The 6610-nt window shown below is 53.5% G+C and overlaps 1 non-coding gene across 1 annotated transcript; it reads right to left on the bottom strand.

Annotated features, from left to right (window-relative positions):
- Positions 1-299: 299 nt before the first annotated feature.
- On the bottom strand, positions 300-372 carry Trnat-ggu. The gene has a single exon. It is a non-coding gene; the product is annotated as a tRNA-Thr (tRNA).
- Positions 373-6610: the final 6238 nt, after the last annotated feature.

Raw genomic sequence — 6610 nt, 5'->3', positions numbered from 1 at the left:
GCTTTACCTTAGTCCAGAGCGTAACCAACGCTACGGGATGATGAAGATAAAATCCTTTGATTAACGCTTTTGGTAAGTAGCAACAGCCATTAATGTGCCGATGCGCTCTCCCATTGGTCCGTGCCCGCGTTTCGTTTCCGGTTAGGAAGAACATAATTATAATGCAATTAAATGCAAAGGTGCAAGTGAGCTGGACAAGAATGATGAAAATAATCCCTGGAGAAGGGGAACAGGAGGGACAAAGGGAAAACATAAATCTCCAAACACAGCTAGGTTACTGGTGCGCGACCGAAAAAATCCGCCTGGTCCGGGTATCGAACCCGGGACCTCTCCATTACCGGTGGAGCGCTCTACCAACTGAGCTAACCAGGGGTTAGACGTCAGTAGAGCAAACGGGCAGCTGATAAAACCCGCTTGCTCTACTGACGTCTAACCCCTGGTTAGCTCAGTTGGTAGAGCGCTTCACCTGTAATGGAGAGGTCCCGGGTTCGATACCCGGACCAGGCGGATTTTTTCAGACACGCACCAGTCACCTAGCTTTGTTTCGAGATTTATGTTTGTCCTTTGTCCCTCTTGTTCCCCTTCTCCTGGGATTATTTTCATCATCAGGAAGAACATGACGGATTTGACTCGACCTCACTCTCGTGTGATGGTTGGGTATCTTTTGGGTTCGAAAACCGTGTCGAGCGTTGTTCATCTGGATTGCCACGTGACATGATCCGTTCGAGTAACTCGGAAGATTTCGAACACGCGAGTTAGGAAGAACATGGCGGACCGGCGCTCTTGCAGACGGCCTGAGTGAGTGGAGGAGGGCGGGGAGGAGATCTTGTCCTTACCTCGCAGATTTCATCTAGGTGACGTTAGATGCAGCTAAAGTCACTGGATTCTGGGAAAGTAGCGCTATGGACATTCCTGCCTGCTAGCCAAGGAGCTTATAGTGGGCAGGAGGTGGCGTCTTTATTCTCTATACATTGGGTGAAGTGTAACGGAAGTACGCGTGGCCGCGAAATGTCCCCTCGGCCTCAGCTATTGAGGTTATCTTTTTCTTGCGTTTTTCTTCTTTTATTTAGTTCACCATATTTTACCACACTCTCGGGTAGTTTTCATCGTGATTTATAAACTTATTTAACAGACGCCGCTACGGGCCAAACATCCGCGTTGCAATGGCATTGCCGTGGCAATGCGGTTGTTGTCCCATATTTTTATGGCGGCGTCCACTGAATCGGTGTCGAACGGGTGAGGCGGCGTGTACGGGTGGCTCAAGGGGGGTAATATTTTGTCATGAGTCATTCGGCAGACTGTCGCCGCGAAACGGCGTGAACGGGGGCTGGGGGAAGGGGGTGGAGGGGTTACCGCGCGCTCTTGTGATGCAAACGCCGCCCGGCGTTGCAGCGCAAAAGTTGACGAAGGGATACGTCGCCGGCGATCTTCTGTTGATAGGTGTCGCGCAACGGCGTCGCTTTCCATAACCAGCCACTCCAGCTCGGCATCCGAAATATGCACCCCGCCGCCATTTGTCGGCGCTTGCGGAAGGTGTTTCCTTGCCAGTTTCCACAGCCAGTGCGGCTGTGGTGCCCTCCCGTGCTGACGCTGCGAACTTTATATAGGTGTGCTCTAAACCACTTCAAGGTCAGCGCATGTACAATTGCACTAATGCGAACCAGAGGTCGGCATTTTAGGTCGCCCTCACTCACCCTCACCCTCACAGCCACACTCACCTAAGCCCCTTACTCACCCTCACCCTCAGAGCTACACTCACCTTCAGCCCCTCACTCACCCTCATCCTCAAAGTCACACTCACCTTTGCCCTTCTCTCAACCTCACTGAACCTCACCGCCCTCACGCCCCTCACATACTCATGGCCCTCACGAACTTCAAGCACTCACCGCCCTCACAGCCCTCACGCGCTCATGGCCCTCACGCCACTCACCGCCCTCACACCCCCCACGCACTCATAGCCCTTACGCCACTCACCGTGCTCACGCCACTCACCGCCCTCACGCCCCTCACGCCACCCATCGCCCTAACGCCCCTCACCGCCCTCACAGCGCTCACGTACTCGTAGCCCTTACGCCACCCACCGCCCTCACGCCACTCACCGCCCTCACGCCCGTCACGCACTCACCGCCCTCACGCACTCATACCCCTCTCGCCCCTCACGCGCTCATGGCCCTCACGCCACTCAAGCCAGCTTCGAATGGGGCGATTTCGCCCAGAAACTTGACGTCGCAACACCAGCAACACGGGCCGCCCGCGATCACACGCAGCAACCAATTGCTGCAATTTGCCATCAGCATCATGAAATTTTATTTTTCTTGCACTATTGAAACACAATTACGCGTTATAAACGTGTTTTTATGCATTTAAATCTCGTTGAGAATACTAATGTACTTTTCTGAAACAGTTTATTTCCAAAAACGATTGATTTCAAACCAGAACCAAGTCTTTCGGTGTCATCATCTCCGGCACGAGGTATCACGTGAAAATGTTGCGTCCCTAGCTGATTGGATGGAGCCGCGTTAAACGTCTTCGTATTGCTCCGAATTGCTTGATTATCTCGAGCCGGACCCATCTCATCAATTCGTGTTGATCTAGGGAAAGCTAGAGAACAACCCGCTATCAACACCAAAATTGCTGAGAAAGATGCTCCGTCTGAAGGGGGCCTCACGCACTCACCGCCCTCACGCCCCTCACGCACTCATGGCCTTCACACCCCCCATGCACTCACCGCCCTCACGCCCTCATGGCCCTCACGCCCCTCACGCACTCATGGCCCTCACACCCCCTATGCACTCACCGCCCTCACGGCCCTCACGCCCCTCACGCCCCTCACGCCTCTCTTGCCACTCACTGCCCTCACGCACTCATGGCCCTCACACCCCTCACGCACTTACCGCCCTCACACCCCTCACGCATTCATGGCCCTCACGCCACTCACCGCCCTCACGTCCCTCACGCACTCATGGCCCTCATACACCTCACCGCCCTCACGGCCCTCACGCACTCATGGCCCTCATCGCCCTCACAGCCCTCACGGCCCTCACACCCTCACACTCATGAATTTTCCTGGTTCAGAAACTCACTCACCCTCACCTCACCTATGAAGATGAGGGTGAGTAAGGGTGAGTGAGGGCCCTCATGAGTGAGGTTTGCCGAGGTATGATGCTAACACATTAAAAGGGGCCGAAATCGCTGCTGCCGCTACGATTATTCTCGAAGAAATGCGTCAGCATTTCGCTCAGCTGTTATATAGAATAAATCATGGTGAAAAGCAGCCTCTCAGCACTTTTCTCTGAGGTGGATATTCCCGAAAACCTTCTCCCTGGTGGAAGCAGATCAGTTGTATGAATCTGTGCAGGAAGGACGTGCGCGCCATGCGCGTGAAAAAACAGAGCCGTTTCGATGTGCGTGTTTATTCACCTCGAAAGTGCGTTTAATCGTGCGGCGGATAGATCATGCACATCAGCGGCCTGTGCAACGTCAAGTATACCCATCACAGTCAGTCTCTGGACAAGAACGTTGGCAACCTCGGTCGGAGCCAGCACACCTTCCCCAGATCGGCGCGCACGTTCCGCGTACCGTTGTCTTCGTAGGGCCAATCTCCGCTCCCGAAAGTCGGCGGTTCTCCTGGGCCTTAAGTTGAAGTGCATGTTGTGCATAGAGGAACAGCGGCGGGTTCAGAGGGAAGGTTCGGATGTCCTGACCCCCCCCCCCCCCCCTTCCTTAAATTCTGCATGTACGAAAATTTAGGGCGTTGAAACGAAAGGGAGAGTTCTTAAACGTATAAAACGCTGACAAACACCTGAGTCTCCCCCCCCCCCCCCCCCCCCTCTGAAAACACCTGCGTCCGCTTCTGTACAGACGCGGCGACACAGTGCGCTTACGGCCCGGTGACATGGCAAGAGGACTTCGCGTCAGGAAAGGCGTGGCAGGCGTCGCAAGTCGAAAAACGGAACAGCGGCCCGTGTGTGTCCAGTCCACAGGTCTCCAATGGCAGGGGCAGGGGCTTCTTAGAGCATCCGAAGCGCGCACCCGCACCCCATCCGCCATCAGCCGGCGCTTGCAGAAGGTGTTTCCTCGCCAGTTTCCACAGCCAGTGCGGCTGTGGCGCCATTCCGTGGTGACGTGGCGAAATTTGGTTAGTCCAAACCAGTCCAAGGTCAGCGCATGCGCTAGGGCACTAATGCTAAGGTCTTAAAAGAAAGCAGACGGAAGGTTAGGCGCGTTCTTTTTTGCGTGGTGAGTTGAAGTTGTCGAGCTCTTGTCAACTTTGTTTTTATACAATGCGCGGATGCGGTGTTTTCTCGCGAAGTGAGCTAGTGAATAACTAGGTACAGGTCCCGTCAAAGTAAAACGGAGCGCCGGAGCGGCGACCGAACTGCATCGCCGCGCTATCTAGCAGCGCCGGCTGCAACTGATAGGTGCCGTCTGCGCATGCGCGCGTGCCGTTCGCGGTGTCCTCCGTCTCTCTTGTTTGATCTTCGCATTATCGGCGCCTCGAGCTGCCAAACGCTGTTCCGATAAACACCGCTAGGTGTTCGGCTCGGGCTCATACGGGGAGATAACACTGAAGGCAAGTGGGGGAGAGAGGCGAGTGTTGTCGATGAGCACCGCTCCATGTGCTATCAGGCGTCGATTTTAGGAAGAGCGTTGCGCCGCTCGAACCACCGATAACGCGTGGGTGGGAAAAAGAAAATGGAGGCCCCAGCGGAAGGCACGTTCGCATGCGCAGATGTAGCCCATCAGTTCCAGCCGGCGCTGCTAGATAGCGCGGCGATGCAGTTCGGTCGCCGATCCGGCGCTCCGTTTTACTTTGACGGCACCTGTACATACCTTGCAGGCGATGTTTCGTTTTGCTTCTTTTTGCATACTAAGACGTCGCCAGCGATATGGGGCCATCGGGACCACCAACTAGGAACACCGATGGCCACGTCTGTGCTCCGCCGTTCCGAAGCGGTGGTCTGAATGCATAGAACCTCCCCCTCTATACTTTGTTTCAGCTTAAGTCTAGACGCAACCGACGCTTCGAGTTAATGGCACCAATCAAACTGGGTCAAAAACGCAAATCACTAGGCCTTCCATATACATGATTGGTCCAGCGATGAGTAGCACGTACAGAAGCATGACGAACAGAATGATGGTCCGCTTTTGAAGCTCTCTGATTGGTCCCGTCAACACGTAGCGTTGGTAAGTCTGGACTTAAGCTGAAACGAAGCATAGATGAAATTAAGTCTATGGTCGGCGCTCAGAGAGGCGGTCTTCCGTCGCAGAGTCGCGAACTGTATAGCCGATTCAGAACGCAGTGCAATATCCATCCGTCTGTCGGCGTTTGAAGAGGGGCAAGGCCACTTAAAGGAGCGATGCAACAATTTTTGTACTTTGCGCAAATACCGTTTAAAACGGATCTCTAACGTTGATGACCTATGAAACAACACGCGTTCGTTTTTCACCCCACGAAATAGAAGTCCCAGAAAAAAATTAAAGAAAATCGAGCAGCGTTCACCCCCTAAACTCGCAGCCAGAACAAGCGGCCACGTGATCTGGAGTCGATTATATGCCGCCAGTGTTGATCATAGCCACGCGCTGGGGTTGGCAAAGCGCAGGACACGCGCTGAGTTCCAGCCATTGTTATGGCTCGGCTGTTGTCGTCGTTGCAGCGATTGGACACGGGTCACTACCCGAATGCTTCTCGAGCTAGCAATTATCACGAGCCCAAGTCGAGTGCCCACGCAATGCTCGGGTCCAATCTATGAAGCGCATTAAAATATCGTCACTTGGGTGTACTGCGATCCCCACGTTACGTCATCAAATTTTGCAAAGGATAGGGAGAGAGAGAGAAATACTTTATTTTAAAACAACTCTTAGTCCGAGTCGTCGCTATCTAAGGAGCCTGGCTGGACCCCGGTGCTGTGTCCGGTTGACAGGACCCCCTTATGTGTTTGATGTGGGCCACCAGCAATGGCCACAGGGTCGGGCGGAGTTCCTGGGGTGGAACGGTCCAGCTCTCCCAGGAATATGGGATGGAAGGTGGGATGTGAGATCGGGTAAGAATATGGGGGGAAGAGAGGGCTCTAGGACATTCCCAGTAAGTGTGAAAGGCGTTGGGGTAACCGCCGCATACTTGACACGCCGGTTTGCCCGACCTGTTTTCAATGTGGTGCTGTATGGCGTCATTGGGTAGCGTAAGTGTTTGTGCCTGACGGATCAGGGCTGCGTCCTCTCTAGTGTGTGTGTGGGATGGTGAAGGAAGAAGAAGCCTGTTAGCTTTGGCTTCTTTGAGACCGGGAGAGATTGAATGAAAATGATCGCTTTTGTCCTTGAAATTACACCGCAGCAAAGGAGTTTCTTGGCCAGTGGCGTTGCGTGTGAGTATCCTTGAGTCCCAGGTGTGCCACTAAGCTCGTGTCAACTGAAAAACATTCCAATTGAATATCGTTGCACAGCACTTTTAACCGCCTTAACACTAAGATATATTTCGTATTCCTCCTACCATCGTCCAATAATCGATCGCGTGTGCCTATCGATGAGTTTCGTCTCCGAAGATTAAATTTAACTAACGTTTAGATCCCCACTTGTTTCAATGGCCTGTGCGACTTGGAATTGAAAACGA

This window comes from Ixodes scapularis, unplaced genomic scaffold (genome assembly GCF_016920785.2).
Source record: "Ixodes scapularis isolate PalLabHiFi unplaced genomic scaffold, ASM1692078v2 PGA_scaffold0__279_contigs__length_252992795, whole genome shotgun sequence".
Lineage (NCBI taxonomy): Eukaryota > Metazoa > Arthropoda > Arachnida > Ixodida > Ixodidae > Ixodes > Ixodes scapularis.
This window is presented reverse-complemented; position numbering and strand designations above follow the sequence as displayed.